This window comes from Equus przewalskii, chromosome 27 (genome assembly GCF_037783145.1).
Source record: "Equus przewalskii isolate Varuska chromosome 27, EquPr2, whole genome shotgun sequence".
Classification (NCBI taxonomy): domain Eukaryota; kingdom Metazoa; phylum Chordata; class Mammalia; order Perissodactyla; family Equidae; genus Equus; species Equus przewalskii.
In genome coordinates, this window is record NC_091857.1 from 24,514,398 (window position 1) to 24,540,040 (window position 25,643).

Below are 25,643 nucleotides of genomic sequence, written 5' to 3' on the forward strand. Positions count from 1 at the left end.
ATGGGCCCTGTCCCCATGCTATTCTACACTACTCTCTAAATAAAAGAGCACTACTGCCAGATCTTGAGAGTCCAAGAAATCTTTCTTTCGACTCCTCCGCTCGCCAACCCCACATCATAAAATATCCCACCAACTTTAACCAGTTACATTGTGGCAGAGAACTCATACAATTCCTGAAGCAATTATTCCTAACGTTTAGGTTTTTTTCGAAGTTATTTCACATAGAGAGGGAAGAGCAAGAGATTCGCATTAGCTGAAATTCTGTGAAACAATTTTTCCCTCAGCCAGTGCCTGCCATATGTGTGTGTGTGTGTGTGTGTGTACATGTATATGTGCATAAGCTTGTTTATCCAGAGCTCATGTGAGAATGTTCTGAAGATTCAGTTAGGATGGGTATAAATTGAAATTCCTTTTCTAAGAGTCCAATATTTACACTAAAATAAGATGCACCACTTGGCAAGTTCTCTACTGCAAATGGCTACTGTGACTATGGAGGACATGAGTCTTTCCTTAACTACCCACTATATAAACTTTCTATCCTTGGAAGGAGGTATGCACTGTTAATGATTCCTGGCTGCCAAAGTGTGACCATTTGACCTTGTGTCTGCCAATCCGATGCCCCCCGTGAGTAAATGGCACAAAGATGCAAAGGCAGACAAATGCATTGAGAAGGTGGCAATCCAGAACCCAGGGTGCTACATTGAGTTTCTAGCGATTGAGGCTTTCCAAGCAGATAGATTTTAAGGGAGAATCATGACTCTCTTCTCAACCACTCACCTCCCTTTGTTTCTATCATTTTCTGAGCCTAGTTCTCCAGGCTTTCATTCATTTCTGGAGTCATCTGATAGCTTTACTGCAAATAGCCTCTATCTATCAAGTTTACCAGAATTGGTTTGTGTTGTTGTCAATGAAGAATGTTGACTAATTTGCTTAAGAATTGGTGAGAGAAGAACACTGAGAAGAGGGAGGGGTCTTAGTAAGTGTTACCCCAGGAGCAAACCTCCAGGCAAGAATTTGAGTGTCAGTAGTTTATTTGGAAGATAACTTCAGGAAGCACTGGTGGGGAAGTGGGAAGGTGACAAAGGGGGGAAGAGGCCATGGGCAGACTACAGCTGAGGCTAATCTCAGTCCTGCTGGGAGAAGAGTTGCTGGCCCTGAGGGGTAAAAAAGCTGAAGTATTTATCCTCAAAGTTCCATTTGTTGTTGGCTGAGGGCATTTCCTGGGGATGATAATTCTCCAACACTTCCAGACGGTCAAGCTCACAGACTGAGAAAAAACTCTTGACCTGAGAGCCACAAATGCTCCCAGTAGGATACTTTCTACCCATATGGGAAGAGTGAGTACTCTGGGCTTATTCGGAGAGCACGATCATTGTGATGGCCTTTGTGATATGTGACATTGTCTAGGCTGCAGTTCCAGTTATTCAAACAAACACTAATCTAGGTGTTGCTGCGAAGGTAATTTGTAGATGTAATTAAAGCTCCTATAAAGTGTCTTTAAGTGAACAGAATTATCCTGGATAATGTGAGTGGGACTGAATCAATTGGTTGTAAAGCTTGAAAAGGAGGGCTGACATTTCTTCTTCGAGAGAAGAAATTCCTCTTACAGGCAACACCTTAGGCCTGTTCCCACGGAGTTTCATCTTACTTGTCATCTTTCCTTCTTGTGGATGACAGTTTCAGCCTGTGCCATGGCTTCAAGTTTGCCCCTTCCTAACTACGTGCTCTGTGGGTTTTGGACTTTGTTAACCAGTCCCCATAACCATGTTATCTATCTATCTATCTATCTATCTATCTATCTATCTGTCTATCTATCTATCATCTATCTATCTGTCATCTATCTATCTCTATCATGTATCTATTATCATTTATCACACACACATACACATTCTCTATAGTATCCACGTCTCTGGTTGAATTCTGACTGGTGTAGACAATTTTAGTACCTGAAAGTGGGTGGTGCCATAACAAATACATAAAAATGTAAGGGTGGCTTTGGAATGAAATGGGTGGAGTCTGGAAGAAATTTGAGGGAAATTTTGAAAGTGTGATAGAGAATGCCTAAATTGTCTCTTAACAGATCGTAAGTAGAAATATGGATTTTGTGAGCCCTTCTGGTAAGGGCTCGAAAGGAAGTGAGAGGTATGTTATTGGAAGCAGGAGGAAGGGAGATCTTTGCTATGGAATGGCAGAAAGTTGAGTGGAATTGGCTCTTGCAGCTATGTGGAAAGCAGAGAGTTTTCTCCAGCCGGTTGCAGAAGGGAAAGTCAGAGAGATTCAAAGCACAAGAAGGTTTTGATGCACTGTTGCTGGATCACAGAGGGAAGGGGCTGCGTGCAGGGACCAGAGAGCAGCTTTATATTGTTCTGCTCAGGCTGCCATAACAAAGGACCACAGACTGGGTGGCTCAGACAACAGAAATTCATTTTCTCACAATTCTGGAGGCTAGAAATATGAGATCAAGGTGTCAACAGGGTTAGTTTCTTCTGAGGCTGCTCTCCTTAGCTTATAGATGGCTGTCTTCTCTCTGTGTCTTTACATGGTCTTCTGTCTGTACATATCTAGAGTGTCTAAATTTCCTCTTATAAGTATACTGGTCATGTTTGATTAGGACCCACCCATCTGACCTCACGTTACCTTAATTATCTATTTAAAAACCCTATCTCCAAATACAGTCACATTCTCAGGTACAGTGTATTAGAATTTCAACATACGAAATTTTGGGGGACACAACGTAGCCCATAACAAACCTCTAGGAGCTGAGAGCAACTCCTAGCCAATAACCAGCAAGAAAATGGGGATGTCAGTCATACAACTGCAAGGAACTAGATTCTGCTTCAACAAGCTAAATAAGCTCAGAAAACATTCTTCCCCAGAGCCTCCAGATAAATGTCCTCGTTGGCCAACACTTTCATTTTGGCAGCCTTCCTGGACTTCTGACATACAGAATTGTGAGAGAGTTTTTTTAAGCCTCTGAGTGAGTGGTTATTACTGCAGCAATAGAAAACCAATACAAACACCATATACTAGTGGCCAGTCACAGCTTCTTAAAAAGAAAAAAAGAAAGCCTTGCAAAAGAAAGATTAGATGAAATAAACCACACTCTCACCACTGCAGTTGATCCCAACTTCATAAATTTCCTCTTCCAACTATCCGTTCTAGATTTCTCTATCCTCCAACAGGACTTCTGTTTGTCTAATTTGCTTGCCCACAGCACCAAGCAGGGAATCCAGACAAAATCAGGCAGGTACAGAGGGCATGACCCCCAGGACACCTACCTCTGTGGTACTTTTTTCCCTTTCTCACATCTGTAGCGTGAGTCGGGGGAGGAACTTTACAATGACCTGATAGAGAAGCAAAAGACCTAGGCCTGGTTCACGTGCCAGCTCAGGGTGTTGATGAGGGCTAGAAATGGACTCTTATCACATTGTTACGGAATGAATATTTGTGTCTCCCCCCAAGTTCATATATTGAAGTTCTAACTCCCAATTTGATGGTATTAGCAGGTGGACATTTGGGAGGTAGTTAGGTTTAGAGGAGGTCATGAGGGTGGAGCTGCTATGGTGGGATTAGTGCCCTTATATGAAGAGGAAGGGGTGCCAGAGCTTCCTCTCTCTGCCATGTGAGGACACAGTGAGAAAGTGGCCATCTGCAGGGCAGGAAGTGTGCCCTCACCAAGAACCAAATCTGTAGGTGGTTTGGTCTTGGACGTCTCGGCCTCCCTAACTATGAGAGATACACATCTGTTGTTTAAGCCACCCAGGTTATGGTATTTCGCTATAGCAGCCTGAGCTGACTGAGACACACACTTTAGGCCCATTGAAGGTGGGCCTCAAAGATAGTGTTGCAGGGAAATCCTTCCATTGGCAGCTCTTCATCCCTGAGTGAATTGCTGTTTCCTGTTTTCTTATGAAAGTGCATTTGCTACCTTGTCCACTTGTGGTTATCAATAACTTACAAAGTATCTAAACATTTGTCACAGCAATCTCATTTTCTTGTGATAATCAAAGTTGATAACACCTGCCAGTGCAGCAACACTTTTTCCCCCTCATGTCTACTGAAATGAGAAAACCCAAATGATCAGGTGGAATTAGTAACTTTTAAGTTGAATCTTTACTATTTTAAGTTGAATCCTTACTATTTCTCTTGGTAGAAGAGTCTTACCCCTCTAACCCTCTGCCAGGAATCAGCACTTCTAGTTCAGCAGGGCCTAAAGTCTTTGGGAATAGAAGTATAAATTCCTTCAATGGGTCCCTGGGAATAGTGGGACACTTCTTTCCACCTTTTGATTCTCAAACCTATGTACTCTGGCTATCTGGGTCAACGCACCATGCTGTGGTTGTTGATTTGACGTATATACCTTGTCCCGAACGACAATGCCCCAACCCCATAGACTGCTATGTCTACTCAACAACTTAGCTGTGCCTTTCAAAAGCTGTTTCAATGCTCTAGCAGGCAAGCAACCTCAGGGTGATGAAGTAAGTGCTATAAATAATTACTCCTGTGGCCATGTTCCCTGGGTCACAGGTCTTTCAGATAAAGATGATCCCTTGGTTCAAGGTGATGTTTGCTATTATGCCGAATAAAAAAATTTTTAGTAAGTCTTTGTGTTTTTGTGCTGGCCAAGGCACTGTGAGCATGATAAGCCCATATTCAGAAAACACAGCAATCCCTGCAAGGGAAAATTGCTGCTTCCCCACACCCCTGTGTGTACCAGACACCCCTGTGTTGAAATATGTAAATTTTGTGTGTCTCATGTCAATGCCTACAAGAGAAGACTGGATGGTCTCCTCAAGGGTTGTTGTTATTTTTCCGTTTTTTTGGTCAGTTTGCCCTTGATAGATTAAACATTTAGCAGTAGCAGAAGCTTGATCAGGCTTGGGGAAAAGGATTAAAAGATTCTATGTTCTGGGGCCCATGTTTATCCCTTTTATCAGATCTACTTACAGATAGGCCCATTGTGCAACTACTGGGGTGGCTGATGACAAAGGTTTTTTTACTCCTACTGGTTGGGTCATGCTGTCCACTAGTTTGTTAGGTGTTTTCCAGATTTTGCTGCTTCCAGGCACTTCACTCTGCAGCTAAGCCGTTAAGCACAGCTCAGAATTCCATTAACATATGCTACTTCTCTTTCAACACAAAGTTCATAACCACAAAAACTTCTCAAAGCTCTGCCTACTGACAGTTTTCCGTCTCATCAGTGTCTTTCAGGGTCATCCATAAATGAAGTTGTGGTGTGACAGCAGTCCATTTTGGCTCACAGCAACTTATTGAACTAACCCATCCATGAACCAGGATCAGATTTTCTACCTTCTGTATCATTGGTTGTAGGAAATCTTCCACAAGGTCATGGATGTAAACTAAAGGGTATATGTCAGGGAAAGAGACATAGGTGACATGAAATGTTTGTTACCTATTTGTATAATTTATTCATGCGCTCTAGAATTGGTTGAGCTCAGTAGCAAATGTATTATTTCTCTCATATGATCGATGTTACTGTGTTCTACCCAACTTATGATTTGGTGGATCTGACAACATCCCGCTCTTGATAAATATCTCTTATTACATTGTTACTTGATATCATATGTTCTGTTGCTTAGTTTCAAGTAGGACCCAGAAGCATATAAGGAGTTGCTTTTCAAACTGTGATTAGTACTTTGCTAAAGATGGTATGGCCTTGCTCCAATACTGAGGTCTACAGTTTTCTCTGTGGCTTGCCAGAGATTGGACACGATGTACATATCCATCAAAATCACTTCCTACACGTGGAATGTGCTAAGCAGTTGAGCCAAGAAGCAGGGCTACTTGTACCACAGTCTGAAGCTGCTGCGGAACCATCTCACTTTGGGCCACGTTCAGAACTGACAGCCTGTGGGGTTCCTTAATACACGAGTACAGCAGTGTTCTCAAATGGGGAATGCTTTGTTTCCAAAATCCTGAGAGGCCAATTGAGGTTATCAGCACTCCACTTTTCAGCACCTGTGGTGGATTGGAGTACTAGTGAAGAGATAATGACTGGTTTTGTAACAGCTCTCCCCAGGAAATAACATGGGGTAAATGATAATTAAAGGATTACTAAATTGGTTAGCTGCTGTTAGTGGCCATACAGGCTCTGAAGGAAGAAAATAGAAGGCTCTCAAAGAAGGTCACAGAGTGAAAGTTCAAAGCTATTTTTTTCTGCAGCATTTAAAGAGATTCAAATCTCCTTCAGCTGAAGAGCAGAATGTGTTGAAAACCAGGCTCGAGATTTGATAGTGTGCGAGTTAGAGTGGAAAGGAGGCTGAATTCATACTCCCTGCAAATTCTTCTAGATTGAATTCTGGGTCCCTCCCTCTTGATAGTAGACAGAAGCTCTGCATTGACTAAACTATGAAAAGGATTCATCCAAGGTAGATCTCTCAAGATGGTGTTGTCCTCCTCATTATCTGCTGCTACTTCTCCTAATTGCTTGTAGACAAATCGTATAGATCAAGTCTCAACATGGAATGACCAGGGAAATAATGTGCCTGCTAAGAAAGGGATTATTCAATGTATAGCTGCCGACTTGGCCAATATGTACCAACAGGAACTGGGCAAGTTTGTCTGGGAATGGATACCAAAGGTGCTGGATTAGAGAGAACAGAACGCAAGGCTGGAGAAGGGTGACTGTTCCTATGGCCACAATCAGGAAAAACAAATACTCATCCATTATATCTGCAGAAATTTATCAATTTTTTGGGCGGGGGAGTGTGTGTGTCTATTTTTCCCTCAAATTTGTAAAGTTTGCCTTCCTAAAAGATTCCAAGTCCTTTGAGGGCCAGGACACAATCATGGATAACATGTCCCTTACTTTCTACAGTTTCAATAAGTAAGCGTTGGATAAATGATGTAGGAATGATACATGAGGAAAGCAGTAAGCCACTGGCAGGTATTATTACAAGCCTGTTATTAATTCTGATTTGTACCAGTTATGCCTGAAAGTAGATGTTTTGCATTATGAACTAATCCTAAGAGAGTAACACTAATGAGATTCTTAACGGGAAAATTGCACTAATTTGAGAATTTAATTTGATTGGCAATGACAAAATTTTCATAAACGTTGTAAGTTTCAACTCTTATTACAGGAATGTCAGCTGATCAAAAAGAGTGGATAACACTGAACTATGTGCAAGCAGTGTCACTATTAAAAAAAAAAATACTCTTAAATTTTAGAGATAATTGACAGCTTGGAAAAATCCACCTGGCCGGTTAGCTTTCCTCATTCTGCAAACATCGAACAGCATATTTTCATTATAAACTTTCAGCCAAAGTGTAAGACTAAACTCTGAAATGCCTGTGATTACTCGTGTGGGCCGGGACTGCTATGATTGGCTGGGTTTCAGGTTTGTGTCCGCGTAGACAGAGCAATGCCAAAAGGAATAAGATCAGAGCCAATCGCCTCCAACATCTCAGTGGGGGCTCCAGGATTCTTCATTTGGTTTCACCAGTGAACCGACTTCCTTCTCTGTTTCTTGCCTCCACGCCCATGAAAATAGGAACTGTCACTCCCCAAGAGCCTCACAGAAACAAGAAATCGAATTGCAACCCATGCACATTTAATGGTGGTTGGGAGAGGCAACTGTTTTTCAGGAATGCTTATTTATTTTCTTTGTTTTCAGAATTTCTGATTTTTCTCCTGCTAAATCTCTTTAGAAACTCTATCAACTCAATTCTAGTGTCCGTCTGGAGATATACATACATACATATATATTTATAAGTCTATTTCTTTTTTTGCTATGAAGATATCTTCTGCAAATTTAAATTAACAAGTAGAAGGAAGGAAAGCATGCTACTTTTCTGTCTTGGGTTATTTCTTAACTTATTTATACACCTGAATCATAACAACAGGCTATTAACTGGGAAAATAGAAACATCTTTTAGTCCGTGAGAGGGAAATTTAAAAAACATACTTGGTTGTAAGAAGTTTTATTTATTTATTACACATGACCAGAGACTAAAGTATAAATATAATAAATTGATTACTTTTTTCTTTTTTTGAGGAAGATTAGCCCTGAGCTAACATCTGCTGCCAATCCTCCTCTTTTTGCTGAGGAAGACTGACCCTGAGCTAACGTCTGTGCCCATCTTCCTCCACTTTATATGTGGGACACCTGCCACAGCATGGATTGCCAAGTGGTGCCATGTCTGCCCCTGGGATCCGAACTGGTGAACCCCAGGCCACCGAAGCAGAAAATGCACACTTAACCGCTGCGCCACCAGGCCGGCCCCCAAATTGATTACTTTTGTTATTTTAAAACACGTTAGCGATTTCGTGTTCTGAATTCTTTCTCCATCACTTCCGTCCTTGTCCCTGTCCATCCTACCCCCAGTCTAGCCCCTACTCCCGGACCTTCAAGCAGCTTCTTCAGGTAAGTCTACAAAAGAAAAATGTATTTGCAAATAAGCGAAGTTTGCAGTCTTCATTAAAACAGGTTACTGACTGTAGGCTTCCAGCTCCCTTGAATGTTTTATGACCCATTTATATCATTTAACATAATTTTGCTTTTCTCCTTAAAAAATAAAAATAGAACCACAGTACTGAATTAAAAGCTCTCATTTCTGCTGTGAAGCTTGTGACGTCATCAAAATCCATTACATTTTTATGCCTCTATAAGTTAGTTGAAATGCATTTTCTCTTTCTCTCCTCTCAGAGTCTATGTTTAGGATTGCTTTTATCAGGGAGTTACAAGGTCATTTTTTATACTTTGAAACAAGCATTTCTCCAGTTCAGTGCAAAACTTTCACATATAAAGGACTTGACTATGGGTTCTTTCTCTGTTGAGGAATTCACATGAATGTTTGAAAGCTTTGGCTGACTGTTCTTTTTATCATTCAAATCTTGAAGCTCTCAAAATCAAACGTTAAGAAAAAGAGACCTCAGTTTATTTCATCAGGAGTGACAGGACCTGTCATTGTTAAAGATGATGTAAAAATGAATGAGAAATTTGAAAAATCCAATGAATTAAAATATCTTCTTATTAGATTTAATATACATTTCATAGATTTATTTTTATTCTTCAAATTCTAAAGTACTCTAAAAGGACTATGATTTTTTCCTACACTTCTCTGCCATGAACTAAAGTCAGTCATTACAGTTTTATTAGCGATAAAGCTGCTACAATGGAGCTTGGATCGTCCAATCTTCATAGTAGTGGTACCTTGATATTCTAAAGATAAACTCTCTAACGTAAAAGAAACAAATGATATGAAAGCAACTTTCGGATTTTTTTTTTTCTACAAATAAAGTATGGCTTTAAATAAATATAAATAAGGAAACTGAAATTCAGTAACTCCACAGCTTTGTTATACAAATTTATTATGTTTTCCAGCATTATCGTTGAAAAATTGACAATAAAATTATTTATATTTAAAGTGTACATGATAATTTAATACACATACACATTATAAAATGATTACCACAATCAAGTTAACACATCCATCACCTCACATACTTAATTCTTTTTTTGTTTGTTTGGTGAGAACACAGAATTATTTTCAACAAATTTCAAGTATAGAACACTGTTGTTATTAACTGTAGTCACCATGTAGTACATTATATCCTCAGAACTTAGTCATCTAATAAATGAAAGTTTGTGCCCTTTGATCTATCGCTCCCTGCTTCCTCTGCTCTAGCCCCTGGCAAAAACCATTTTACTCTCCATTTCCATGCTTTTTATTTTTTTAAGACTCCACATAGAAGTGATAGCATACAGTATTTATTTTTCTCTATCTAGCTTATTTCAATTAACATAATGTTTTCCAGTTTCATCCATTTTGTCACAAATGGCAGAATTTCCTTTTTCCTCGCTGAATAATATTCCGTTACATACACCACATGATTTTATCTGTTCATCTGTTGATAGACACTTAGGTGGTTTCCATATCTTTGCTATTGCGAATAATGCTGCAAGGATGTGAGAATACAGATATCATTTCCTTTGGATATAGACCCAGAATGAGATTGTTGGGTCATTTGGTAGCTCTGTTTTTAATTTTTGAGGAACCTCCATACTGTTTAAAAAAATGGCTGTTCCAATTTACATTCCCACCAATAACGTACGAGGAATCTTTCTCCACATCTTCACTAATTTTTTTTATCTCCTATATCTAATTTGTTGATAGCTTTTATCATGAAAGGATGTTGAATTTTGTCAAATGCTTTTTCTGTACCTATTGAGATGATTATATGATATTTATCCTACATTCTTTTAATGTGGTGTATCACATTTATTGATTTGTGTATGTTGAACTATCTTTACATCCAAGGGAGAAACCCCACTTGATAATTATGTATGATCCTTTTAATGTATTGTTGAATCAATTTGCTAGTATTTTGTTGAGGATTTTTGCGTCTATTTTCATCACATATATTGGCCTGTAATTTTCTTTTCTTGTAGTGTTTTTTCTTCAGTTTTTGAAAGTTTGATTATAATGTGTCTTTGTGAGGATTTCTTTAGGTTGAATCTACTTGGGGACCTTTAAGCTTCACATACCTGAATGTCGATATGTCTGCCTAGATTTGGGAAGTTTTCAGTCATTGTTTCTTTAAATAAGCTTTCTGCCCCTTTCTCTCTTTCTTCTCCTTCTGGGACTCCCATAATTTGTATATTAGATTTTTTAATGGTGTACCATAAATGACATAGACTTCCTTCACTCTTTTTCATTCTTATTTCTTTTTCATCCTCTTCATAATTTGAAGAGCTCTCTCTTCAAGTTTTCAGGTTTTTTCTTCTGCTTGATCAAATCTGCTGTTGAAGCTGTCAATTGTACTTTTTCATTTCATTCATTGTATTCTTCAGCTCCAGAATTTCTGTTTGCTTATTCTTTATGATTTCTGTCTCTTTGCTGAACTTCTTGTTTTGTTCATGTGTTGTTTACCTGGCTTCATTGAGTTGTCTATCTGTGTTCTCTTGAATATCCTGACTTTCCTTAAATAATTATTTTGATTTCCTTTTCACATAACTCATATATCTCCATTTTTGGGGGCTCACTTACTGAAAAAATGTTGTGTTCCTTTGGTGGTGTCATGCTTCCTTGCTTTTTCACATTCCTAGTGGCTTTGCATTGATGTCTGTACATTTGAGGGAGTAGTTACCTCTTCCAGCCTGTTTGGACTGGCTTTGGTATGCAAAGACCTTCACCTACAAGTGGCTGTGAGGGCACTAGGTGAGTGGAACGCAGCACTCCAGTTCTTGGAAGAGTGCATAAGCATAGTATCCATGCTTCCCTGTCTTCTGAGGTCAACATTGGCAAAGACTGTGGGGTCTTCAGTGGCCAAAGCACAGAAGTCTGTGCTGGCAGTGGCAGCTAGGGCTATTGGGGGTCCTAGGGGCTGAGGGCTGCTGGGGTTCTCCTGTTTTTGCTTTTGGCCATGGAGGAAAGTTCTAGCTGAGGAGAACCCTCTTGATGCTGGGTCTGACTCACTGACACTCAGAGCAGTAGCAGTGCCAGGGTCCTGGGCTCAGGGGCCTGTAGAACTACTGCATCACCTGGGGTCTGGAGGACAGGTGTACTTTCTGGGGCAGTGGCTTTGGTGTATAAGTTTGCAGGTGTGTACATATTGCCCACAAAATGAGGATTTAAGTCTGTAAGACTTGCTGCAGTGACTCAGGGTCCATGGGAAAGATGTCATGGGTCCAGAGACAACAGGGTACAGTGGTGGCATGGGCCCAGGGGACATGATACTGCAGTCTCAAGAGGGTTTTCCTCAACTAGAATTTCAGCATTGCAGTCCCAGTGCTGGTGGCTCAAAGTGTGACTCAGGATCCAAGGGGTAGGGCACAGAGCAATGACAGTGTGGTCCCAGTAATGGAGGGCTAAAGCCCTGACCAAGACCTGTGAGGGTGGGGCACAGAGCAGCAGCAGTATAGTCCCAGAGTTGGTGGATTAAAGCTGCGACTTAGGACCCAGGGTTGCAGCACAGCAGCAGCATCAGTCTTGTAGATGGTGATGCTCTGTGGCATTTTGATCCTGCAAAGCCAGGCGCAGCAGAGGCTAGAGCCTCTAGGGCAGGTCTTACACAGTGACAGCTCAAGCCCTGGGGAGCAGACCCAGGGGTGGGTACTCCTGGCAACCCCACTTGTTGGGCTCAGTGTTGGCGAAAACTGTGGGGGTCTGTGAAGGCTGCATGTGCTCACAGTGGTAACCAGGATTCTCGGGGTCAACCTGCTCCCTTGTTTCATGTGTTGTGAAACCCATCCAAGTGTATCCTTTTTGATTTCAAGCTACTCTGGACTGGTGTATATCATGACACAGGTAAATGCTTCCTATGCTTTTCCATGCAGCCACTCTTAATTTTTTTGCTCCACAGGGTTTTTGCTGACTCTTTGTTGTAGTACAGAACTTTCCCAGAGCTATTTTCATTGGTTTGTAGTTGTTCATTCATTGTTTTTGCTTCTTTTTGTGGGAGAGATGAGCATTGAGACATTCTAGTCCTCCATCTTGCTGATGTCACTTGTCAGTATAAATTTAGAAACAACCTCTCATAATAGAAAAAAGAGAATTGGTTAAATTTTTCTTTTACTATAAATAACAACTTTTTCTATTATAGAAAATTATGTGCCCTCATCATACAATGACATAAAATGGTTGAAGTTTACATGTAGTTAACAACTTCAAATATTATTATTTGAAGTTTCAAAACATTAATTTTTTTATTAGTAGAACTTATTTGAAACTGTTTTGTTTCTTTTAGATGAAACTGCCCCATGCTGTATCTGAATAATTCTTGAGCCATTTTCTAAAGCTTTACATGTCTGCTGTGAGTAGGTGTGGCTGTTTATGTGCTGTGTGTTTGTGGGTGTGTACGTAAACCAGTGATGGGGTTGGGTACTGTTCTGACGCAAGACAAAAGCCCACACAGAGAGGCAAACACACAGTCAGAGGAAATCCCGAGGACCAAAGTCTCAGCAGCTTCCAGAAACTGGGAGGAGGGTTCTGGACAATCACAGACAGTATAATTGTGTTTCAGGCCAGGTTTAACCAGATCTCCAAGAATCGGGATTCAAGATAGCATATGTGTCACTTGGGACCGATAAATAGATGAGGAATGATCCTTTGGAAAGAGAACAGAACTGGGAGTCAACCCTGAGTTCTGGCTTTTCTCCTGATTAAGGAGAAAGAAACATGATTTTAACTGTAAAATGAGAACAGTTTTTGGACTAGAAGGAGCCGAAAAAGTTCTTCCCTTACTCTGAGATGGCAAAGATATTCTTTTATATTTTCTCCTATTAACTATGCAGTTTTCTTTTTCGCATGTAGATATTTACTCTATCTGACGTTCATTTTTGGATGCGGTATGAGGAAGGGACTCAAATCTATTTCTTTCTTATAATGAGCTGATCTTGCCAATATCATTTAAAAATTAGGCATCTTTGTGCCATTGATTTGTGATACCACTCCCTTATATACTTTACGTGCAATCATTAATTAGCTGAAATCCCATGATCTGATGGCCCTTCTCATGATCTCATTGTGGATTTATAGCTTTTTTTTCTTTCTCCTTTTTCTTTCTCTGTCTCTCCCTTTTTTTTTTTTTTTTGGTGAAGAAGATTGGCCCTGAGCTAATATCCATGACAATCTTCTTCTATTTTGTATGTGGGATGCGACCACAGCTTGGCTTGATGAGTGATGTAGGTCTGTGCCCAGGATCCAAACCCAAGAACCCCAGGCCACTGAAGTGAAATGTGAAATTAACCACTACACCACGAGGCCAGCCCCTTCTTTCTCTTTAAAAAAAAAAAAAATTAGTTGAGGAAAAGTGTTAGGGGATTGAAAAGGTACTGAGTGTGATTAATGGACCATCTTTGAAATTTTATTAAGATTAAACTCAAAACCACAGTGTCTTAATAAGAGGCACACGTGTAAGGGTATCAGATTTATGTATTGAGTCTTCACTTTGACAGACATTTATTGAGTGCCTATGGTATGCTAGGCACTGACTGAGGCTCTAGGAATATGGAAATAAATTAGGACTGAGGGCTGTCATTTGTGTTGCTTTATTTACCTTTATTGGTCCATTGTCTTCTATCCAACAGCTTTGGCGTGTGAAACTCTGTGTTAAGCAATCGCTGTCATTAGATATTTGCTGGATCTTAGAGTTTAGAGAAAACAAAAGGAATCATATTAGATAATGTGAGCTGTAGAAGCAAAAACAGAAGCAAGAAGATGTAGGATAACCCAGAGTTGCTAAGTGGAAGGTTAGCATTACCTCGTGACACCATACAACTTTTAGGATTTGAATTTTGCTATCTTCTCTGTGGAGTAACCAAAGTGTCATATTCTAATGAGAGAATCAGGACCGATATTTAGAAAGTGCGCTACAACTGATTATCGAGGAAAGGTTTTATTTCTTAAGTTTTAGCAACAAATTCCTTATTCAGAGGCCATTTTTTCCCCTCAGCTTCCTTGTCTACCCAGAGTAAAATCAAGAACCATAGGTTAAATCAAAAGAACTTTTTGAAGCTAAAATAAATACCACAGGGTCATGCACTAAAATTCACACACTTTAGCCATAACAAGACTTTCTTGAATTCTTGCTTTGTTGCAATAAAAAATTCTATAAGTTTAGTCATCTGCTTGTCCAGCCCATTGCAGCTTAGAAGCAGAAATTACAAGTGTAAAGTTGTAAAAATAGTGATGACAAAACTAGAAGAAAGACAACCGATATTAGATTTATCCTGACAGTATGAAAGGTGACCTGGATCTCGGAATTCAAATCATGAAAGAACACAGCAAATATATATATATTCAGATTCCACTCTGCTGTCAGGCACTGTGATGGGTTTTCACAAATGTTATTGCATCTACCTTGATACACACATGGTAATAGAGTATGCATTGTTGTTCCTACTTTTACAGACTAAAAGTCTTACCCTAAACGACTTCAGTAACTCACTCCCAATCACACCACTTGTTAATGACTGGATTGAAATTGGAACCAGGTCTGACATTTTTACTTTACATGATGCAATAGAGAGCAGTGGCCAAGACCACTATCAAGTCGGCAGTTCCTGAGTTTGAATCTCAGATTTGACATTAGCCATTCGGTCATAAGAAATAACTTATTCTTTTTGAGACAGAATTTCATCGTGTGTAAAATGGAAATAGTAATGTCCAAGTCAAATAGGCATGAGGATTTGTTGAGATAAAGTATGGAAAACACCTTACGTAGTGCTTAGCACTTTGTAATCATTCAATAAACAGAGCTATTCTATGTCTCTTAATTGGAGAATGCAAAGTTTAAAAGACAGCTAAGTCCCTCAGAATAAATTGTCATTGTATTTAGGTTAGATTTAATATATGACAACTAGTAAATGCTCATTGTTGGTGCAGTAGTTGACAAATGAATGTATTTAAGATGTTTTTATCTGACAGCCATCTGCTTTCCCATTCTTTAACTGTCTAATCTGTCTATCTCCAAACTCTGGAAACCATTTTTTAAGGTCTTACTATTTCCCATCCAAGGAAGTAGTTGAATGTGTGTTATGAGATTAGTAGAAAGCTATCCTAGATAGTAGGAAAGGAAAAATTAAATCACATACAATAAGTAGCATTTATACAAATAACAACTTATTGACTAGAAATAATCAGTTTTGGGGGCCGTCCCCATGGCTGAGTGGTTAAGTTCACATGTTCCGCTTTGGTGGCCCAGGGTTTCACCTGTTCGGATCCCAGGAGTGGACATGGCACCGCTCATCAGGCCATGTTGAGACGGCATCCCACATAGCACAACTAGAAGGACCCACAACTAAAAAATATACAGTTATGTACTGGGGAGTTTTGGGGAGAAAAAGCAAAAAAAAAAAAAAAAAAAGAAGAAGATTGGCAACAGTTGTTAGCTCAGGTGCCAATCTTTAAAAAACAAATAATTAGTTTTAAAATATTGGGATTTATATAAAATTTACATCATATTTTTTCTTCAAGACAGACACCCACAAAATGACTTTCTAACAGTTAATATAAAAATAAATTTCCAATACGTTTCCTTGTTGTTCTATGCTGTTTTCTATTCCCCACAAAGAATCTACAGTGATCTTTCAAAGTATGTACTAGTTCACATGAATTCCTATTTAACCGCTGTGCCACCAGGCCGGCCCCACATGATTTCCTATGGCTTCACATTGCATGTAAAATAAAGCCCAGCTTCTCATGGCTTACAAGACACGATATGATCTGGTTCTTATCTCTCTCTTAACTCTTCTTCTTCCGTCCTTTTCCTTACTTGCTCCATAGAAGACACAATGCTTTGCTCAATGATCCGTGAATGTGTCAGCTCGTTTCACACTCAGAATTCTGTCACTGGGAGCACCTTTCCATCTATTGCTGAGTTGTTCTCATTTGGCTCATCATTGAAGTTTCCATTCAAATATTTCATAATCCTCCATGACTTTTGCCTTATTATCTTCTGTTCCATCATTTTCTATACATAACACTTACCATTACCCACAAGTATATTTGAATTACAGTATAGAATGTGATATACTTAGTACAATACTATCAGGAATAGTTTTTTCTCTCACTTCTGCCTAAAAATATTCTCTGTAGTATCTCCCTTCACCACTTTTTGATACCATCTTGGACATGGTCTTTAATTTTTGGTCACTTTGAAGTGTTAGTTCCATAATTACCATTCTCAATTTCCTTTTTCTCTATTCCCTCCTTTTGACATTCTTATTAATCTAGTATCAGTTTTTGATATCTACCATCCATAGCATTTCCAGATCACCAATTCTTGCCTCATCTATAATCATTATTTTATTCAGCCCATCCGTTAATTTTTCCCAACAATTATATTGATCTCCAATATCTCTAATGGATTCATTTTTTATGGCAACCTATTTTTGTTTCCTAGATGCAACATTAACCTTTATTAATTACACTTGTTTTAAAGTCTTTTTCTGGTTGCTTTATTACTACTGTTTCACTGTGTGTGAGTATTTGGGTTTGATGTTTAATTTTATGGTCTCAATGCTTTTCAGATAGTTTGGGGTCTTTGACTGCTTTCCTTCATATTCCCAGTTCTCTAACAATTGCCTGCTGCTTGTTCTTGCTATGTCCACCTAGGGGAGAGGGAAGGAACTTCCAGAGCTCATGTTTCATACTTTTTCAATAAGATGACAAAATGACGAGTCAGCCGCTCTGCATCTGGTCTTCTTTATCTTCTCTCAACTTTGACTGGTTTGGACCTTTCATTGATGGTCTTTGTTAGTTTCCTCCCCTCACCCCCAGCTTTGACCACCTCTAGGTACAGATATCCCTGTGATTGTTCCCACTTTATTTGGTATTCTCTTCCACAGGCTCACACAAGTATCCTAAGACTAACTTCTCTTTTGTGTTTCTGAGACAATCCATGTATTTATTTTATTTTAAAATATATTTTCCAATATTTCTATGATCAGATCAAAGGAAAGAGATTGTAGAACTTGCTCACAATATGACTTGAAAGCACAATTAAAAGCATAAGTTACTTTGGGACCCTGTTGCCTAGTGGTTAAGTTTGGCATGCTCCGCTTTGGCAGTCCAGGTTTGGTTCTCAGGTGTGGACCTACACCACTTACTGGTGGTCATGGTCTGGGTCACATGGTGGCAGTGACCCAGATACAAAAGAAAAGAAGATTGGCACAGATATTAGTTCAGGACTAATCTTCCTCAAGCAACAAAAGGAAGACTGGAGACAGATGTTAGCTCAAGGTAAATCTTCCTCAGCAAAATAAATAAATAAATAAATCAGTTACTTTAGAATAAACATTTTAATTAAATATGAAAATGATTGCAGCTGTTCTTTAAAGAATGTAGAAATGTCCCATTAAGCCCTTTCATATACGTGTTTTCTAATAGGATTCCTGAAGTATTCTTGAAAGACCCCTTCTTAGCCCAATAGCCCTTTGTACCAAGGTAAGTCCTCTACATTTGCATGGTGTTTTACAGTTTGCAAAGATATCATTATTGGCTAGTCATGGTACTAATAGGTTTCATATCTATTACCATAGTCCTCCCTTGTCTGCAGTCAACTGTAGTCTGAAAATATTAAATGGAAAATTCTGGAAATAAAAAATTTTCAAATTTTAAATTGAATGCCATTTTGAGTAGCATGATGAAATCTATCCATCCTGCTCCATCCCACCAGGTATATGAATCATCACTTTGTCCTTTATATCCACACTGTATACACCACCTGCCCATTAGCCAGTTAGAAGATGTCTTGGTTATCAGATCAACTGTCACAGTATCACAGTGCTTGTGTTCAAACAACTCTTATTTTACTTAATAATGGTTCCAAAACACGAGAGTAGCAATGCTGGCAAGTTGGATATGCTAAAGAGAAGCTTTAAAGTGCTTCCTTTAAGCAAAAAGGTGAAAGTTCTCAACTTAAGGAAAGAAAAAGAATCGTAGGATGAGGTTGCCAAGATCTACTGTAACTTTTATTACAGTATGTTGTTATAGTTGTTCTATTTTATTATTATTTATTGCTGTTAACCTCTTACTGTGCCTAATTTATAAATTAAACTTCATCATAAGTATGTAGGTATAGGAGAAAAACGTAGTATATATAGCGTTTGGTACTATCCGTGGTTTCAGCACCCACTGGGATGCTTGGAACATGTTCCCCACGGATAAGGGGGAACTACTGTACATCATTTAGTACTCATATTTCATTGCTATTCATAATATACTCCTAAGAATCCATATGGTGTTAAGAATCCATATTGATTTTTAGATGGATAAAGAAAATAAAATATTGAGATTGGAAAATTTAGCCAGAGCTGTACAGATGTGTGAGCCAGAAATGGTAAGTTGATGACTGTTTTAAGACTGAGAAAATATGTTGCCCTTGTGTTTGAAAAAGTTTGGTATAGCAACATGGATGCATGTGGGACTTATTCCCCACTTCCCAAGATATAAGTCAATCAGTGTTTATTGGAAGTCTACTCTGGTCAGAATACCGTCATACTAGGAAAAAAAATCTCTTACACCAAGTTAACTTAGACACAGAACCTAAGAGTATTGAATATCTAAAGCACTGATTCTAGCACATTCCACAGGAAGAAAAAGTTGTCAGGGTTTTTCATCCACAAAGGTTAACTTCAATCCCATCTTTATATGGCTAGAGGGAATAGATGATGACGAGACTGAAAGAGAATATTTCTCAGGTTCTAAGGCAAAGGCCAGTGGAAAAGATTTAAGTAAACAAGAAGTTACTTGACTATTAGTGTGACTGTACTTTCGATACAACCTAGCTTTAGAGATCACTAAGCAGCAAAATGTAGCCTGTAATTTATGAATTCTCTGCCTTTCCTATGGAGAAATAGAAAGCTCACCTTGGTCCCTAAATGTCAGTACTTAAGGAACGTTAATAAAATAATGACTTTCCCCACCCTTAATTTTGTGTTTATGAACCCAAACAGTGTAGGAGTTTCCAGTGAAATTGCTAGTTATTATTTTTTTTTTAGTTCTCTGGATATGATTTTTGGCCTGATTTTGATGTTACTCATTTGTTTTTGGATCGGCTTTTACCATGTGGCTGGGATTTTTTGTGTTGCTGTAATACTGAGTTGCACCATTGCTGTTCTGAAAAGTGGAACTGAAGGGAAATTAAACCTCAAAAAAACACCACGTTCGAGCAATGTTAAACATCTGACTTGAACTGACAAGGGCAGGGCAGGGCAGGGCAGCACATTTCTAGCTGTATCTGATTTCTTTGTGTTAGAAGCTCTGAGTTAGGAATTAGTGGTTTTTCCTATACATATTATACTCAGCACTAAAGAATGTGACAAAAGTCCTAAGTTGATCCTGTTTTTAAATAAATATCAGTCCTAAAATAAAATCTTATTATGTAAATGCACTTCATTTTCATTTACAGCTAGAAGTAAAAAGAAAATTAAAACTTGAAGTAACTAAATAAGATTTTTAATTTCTTAGTGGGACATATTAGAGTTGAGTATGATGCTGAATTTTCCAGTTCAAATATTCTGTCTTTAATTAGCCTTTGGAAAAAGTTATGTTATCATTTTCCTTGAAATAGGTAACTCTATAAGGCACTCATTTAAAAATGCAAATGAATTACTGGCATATGGTTAACACTTTGCTTTATATGGGAAGTTTGACTGAAAATTTAACAGTATTGGCATGAAATGGGTATTAATATTACAAAAATGGAGTTTTCCATAACATAAACATCCAAGATGCATCTGCTCTTCCCCCTTGCCTCAAGGAGAGGAAAGTTGTCCATTTTGCTAACACTGTATACATTTTCTTTTTCTTTTGGTGAGGAAGACTCGCCCTGAGCTAACATCCAATGCCAATCTTCCTCTTTTTCTCACTTGAAGAAGCTTTGCTCTGAGCTAACATCTGTGCTGATCTTCCTCTATTTGTATGTGGGATGCCTTCACAGCATGGCTCATGAGTGGAGTAGCTCTGCGCCCAGGATCCAAACCCATGAACCTGGGCTTCCCAAGTGGAGTGCTCATGGAACTTTAACCGCTCAGCCACAGGGCTGGCCCCCCAACAGTGTATAAATTTTAATCAAGACCCTGTTAGTATTAAATGGAATTCACATACAAAATAACCTGAGTTTTTATCATAGCTTAAAACTTTTTCTCCACTTAAAGAAAAAGATCATTTTTAAGTTAAAAATGTATGAAAAAGAGTTCCATTACTTATCTATAATAAAAGCATTTTCTTTTAGAAATGAAAATGTCTTTTAAACCTTTTTTTGATGTCTACTAGGTAAAATATAGTATGAATCTAATAAAGGAAAATTAAAAAAAGATGTGTGCTAGAGGACTTTGAAACCAAAGGAAATTTTAAATTAATACTACAGATCTCTCTGGTAGAAATATTAATAGTTTGGTGGTCTTATGAAAAGACATGATTGCCCAGGAGGCCAGATTATTCAGTGGAAATATCATTGAATTTTGAAACCAACAAAAGATGACCTGTGAAAGTAACCAAGCCAAAAAAATTTGATGTTGAAGTAGTTTTCTCATGGTTCACACCCTTGAAATAGCTTTGTCGTGATTTTACATTGGCAAGCATTTCATTAGGATCACAATGAAGTAAGGAGATAGACATTACAAGCTACCCCAACCTTGTTAACCAGCTTTTTTGAAAAAAGTGGTTTAGTTTGGGAAAGCATTATCAGAGAACTTACAAAACCTTAGTTTAATATTCTTCGTAACTATTTGGCATTTACAGAATTTATTTAGAGAAAGGATTTCAAAGAGTTTGGTTTCTTCATGAGTACAAACTACTGTTTTTCAAAAACAAAACCGATGCATGTTGAAATAGCTTTTCCCAGTGCCTTATAGGCGTTATATCATTTGGTTCTCATGACAACTCAATGATAGGCAATTTTACCATCCACATTTTACAGATGCAGAAACTGAAGCTCAGAGAAGTCCAGCAACTTGCACAAGACTGGGCACAGCTGATGAGAGTGAAGGGGGGATGAACTGAGTAAGTAACCTGTCTCTAGAGTCAATCCTCTCTACCATGTCTATGCTGCGTTCCTGTGCCTGAGTTCATGGCTGCAGTAAGAGGGCAAGGAAGAGGAATAGTTGGTGCTGTGTGTGTGGGAGTGCTATTTGATCTAGGGACAAACAAACATAGGATTAGCATGGAATTCAAAATTCAAAAATTTTGAATCTAATTTTCCAAGAAAGGAAAAGGAAGTCTTAGGTTATCTCTGAGCAGACTGAATGGCTTTATTGTAGACTTGAGACTAGGTCTCTGACAGTTGAGAGCAAATTAAAATTGGTCAATAGAGATTTTAGCCAGAAATATGCAATCCTTTGTTTATTCAACAGATACTCATTGAGTGCCTCTTAAGTGCCAGCTATTGTTCTAAGTGCTGGGGATACAATAGTAGACAAGAGCAACAAAGACCTTGAGCACGTAGGACTTGCTTTATAGCAGAGGAAAGCAACAATAAACAGTCAAACCAATAAATAAGTAATGTAACTTCAGGTATTGATAAAGTGTGAAGAAAGTAAAACAAGATGAGGGTGTTAGTGGGAAAAGGCCTGCTGTTTAACAGTCAAGGAAGCCAATACTATGACATTGGCTTTTGAGAAGATAAAAAGCTTTATTGTATAGCCAACAAGCAAAGAGACAGGAGGCAAAGCTCAAATCTGTCTCCCCAAGCTGAAGTGGGACAGACTTTTAAACAGTTGAGAGTGGGAGTGGTTATGCAAAATACTAGCTTGGCAAAATCCGATCGGATGGTGGGAGTGTGAGGGTTTTATCAGTCCATTGTGCTACAAGTCAAGAGTCCTCTTGCTTCTTTTTAGATTCCTCTCACTGCTTTCTCATCACATTGAATTCTGTTGTTAGGGAAGTTTGGTTTCTAGGGAGCTTGAGGTCATCTGAGGACAAGGCTTCTATCTTCTCCACATGGTACAGCTACATGACTTGAAGTTTTTTCTCATTGGCCCTGCAGGATAACTTTGATATTTTGTTATTGAAGCAATAGGCCCAGTACAAATTGGTCTATGATGGTTACAAGGGGATGGAGAAAAAAGGGAGGAAGAATATTTCAGAAATGTGTTCAAAGAAGTCTTTTCAAGGAGGTGACAATGGTCCTGAAACTTAAACATTAAGATGAATCCATCCATGTGAAGAGCTGCAGTAGTAGTAGAAGAAGAATGCACAAATATAGGGTCCTGTTTTAAACAAGCTTGACGTTTTCCAGGAACAATTAGAAGCTGGGTATGAGTGGAGGAATGGTTGGTGAGGGTAAGAGGGGTAGGGTGCGAAGTCAACTAGGTAAAAAGGGTTTAGATCATGTAAGGTTTTGTGGGTCAGAATAAAGAGTCTGAAATTTAACCAAAGTGGAAGACTTTGCAAGGATTTAAAGATGCCACGTTGAAAATGGACTGGGGCTGGGGGAATAGGAGCTTAACTGGGGAGTGCGGTTAGGAAGATGGTGCAGTGCAGTAGGTAAGAGATGATGGTAGTTTGGACTGGATTTTAGAGGGATAGGGAGTAGATTTTTTTGAGGTAAATAATTTTTTGACATTTTGAACATGTTAACTTTGATAAGCCTGTTAACATCCAAGTGGACAAGTAGAATAGGCAGTTGGCTACTTGAAATTGAAGTTCAAGTTGATGTTGGGGATGGTGATATATTTGTGTATGTTGTAGTAAACATTTTCCAGGGGAGAACAGAACAGGGCGCTAAGGGCTCCAACATCTAGAGGTCAGAGAGAGGGGATGAGCCAAGTCAGCTATTATAGAAAATGGAAAAATAAGAAAACCAAGGTGTTCTTGAAGCCAACAGAAGAGGATGATAAGTGCCAAGTATATATGAGTCACATAGATGAGAACTCGTAATGTGCACAACATTTCTTTACAGAAATTTGGACATGTTGGAAAAAGTATTCCCCTTCCCCATAAAAAGAGAAAAGTTTTCCAATACACAACTGAGCTGGCAAAAATAAATGAAAATAAACATCTTTGGATGGTTGGTAGTAAAAGAAGTTGAATCAGGGCGAATTGGAAATATCTCCAGGATTTTAGCTGTAAAGGGAACCTGAGGAATGGAGTGAAATTGTGCGGTAGATGGATTATTTATTTTAGAACACACACATTTTTCAAAATAATTTAGTTGAATCCAATGATGCAGAGAAAGAAAGAATACCAAGAAGGAGAAAGAAGAGGTGATTTTGATAGATAGTGATTGTATTGAATGGAAAAGGAACCTGTGATACACAGTGGGAGCAGTGACAGAAAGACGAATGAAATACTAGTAAGTTTGTAGATTCCATGGTGACAAAAATGAGGGGGTTTCCACGTGAGAGAGATTTTATTCAGAACTCTACTAAATCTTTTCCCAGGCAGGTTCATTGTGAAGGGACAGAACCATAACTCCCTCTAGAATTCCATCATTGTGAATACTTCCTAGTCATGAAGGGACTATGATGTATATTGCTACAGGTTCTAGTTACGAAGGATACCAATGAAAATGCATAAACAAATTGTTTTAAAAGTGGTCAGCTTTACTCCGTAAAATCCTGTGTCCTTGGGGCCTGTGTACATGTATTTAATTTTTATTCAAATTTGTTAAAATTAAAGATAATAAGCTTAATTGAAAAAATTCATCAGTTGCCATTATTGTTTTAACACATTAAAATGTAAATTTAAACTTTATCTTACTTGCAAATCTCTCATGTAGGCTGCTACACAAAATAAACTTAAAACATCAAGTTTATAAAGTCCACTTTGAACAGTATGTGAGAAACATGGTATTTGAAAGATATTCTAAAATTTATTTTGTAGATAAAAGTGCTATAAATTAAAAATTAGAAATATGAAAATCGAGAAAATAGAGTGAAATACAGGAAGCAAAGTAAGAAACATAAGCTCTTTTCCCTCTTATATTTATGGTTCTCTTTAAACAACTAATTCATTACCCTTTGTTACTTTGGATGGCCATGTATTTCAAATTTTTCAGTGGAAAACAAATTGTATTTAATATTAGATAATAATTTTTCTCCAAAAAATTTCAATCTAGTTCACTTCCCATATTTAATGTAAAAGGACTTATAAAATATAGTTGGATAAAGTAACACCTAGAAAACAAGGGAAATGATCTAAAAAGTATCTAAAATTGCTAGGGTTAACATGCTTGTTGGAGTCAAATGATTGCAAGTGTTTATATGAATGTCAGAATAAGAAAACAGATGTAATTGTCCTTGGGTCCACATGACAATATCAAGTTGTTCTTCAACTCTTCCACATACCTATTCAAATTGCTAAATATCTAAAAATAAAATATCTTTATTATATTATCATAAAAATAATATACAATCATGAACAACATTCAATAATATAAAAATACAAAATGATAGAAAAAATTACCTAAAATTTCCACATTCATAACTAAGCACTCTTGGTATTTTGGCAAAAGATTCCTGACATCTTTTTCTACAGACATAAAGAGAAATAAACATATATACATAATTTATACAAATGAGATCACTTTACATATCTTTTAAACTACTTCTTCATTTAACACTATTATAAATATCAAGTCAAGTATTTCCATATAAAATGTCTTCATAATACCTTATTTTATTTCAACAATCTTGTGTTGATAGACATTCATTGAATTTCCATAATTCTGATAATATAAACAGTGTTACTGAGGAGAGCAGAATTTGCTACCCCAAAATGCGGCTCTTTGGCTTGATTATTTTTAAGAACAAAAGACTCAGGAAGAAACTCTGACTTTCCCTCTAACTGTCCGGAAGAATTTAAGAAAGAAGGCCTGTATCAGGAAGGAGCTGTCACCATAGATAACTGTAGTATGAATATATTTAATCAATCCTTAATGCACCAGTTCAATTATCTATTAAAATAAGTAGCCAAGATGAAATTGCTGAGTCAAGTAGTATAAACATTTTAATTTGAATCATGATATATTTAACATTTATAGATGTGCAAAGATCTCAAATACAAAGCTGTAGGTTTTAAAAGTTGTACTTTTTCAGTTTTGGAATCTCAAATATAATTAAGTTAAAATATTCTAACTAGCTGTTAGAAAGGAAGTCTTTGAAATTAATGAATAATTCTACATTTATTCTTAGAAATTAACTTTTGTAGTTTTAATTTATACAGTCTCCTTG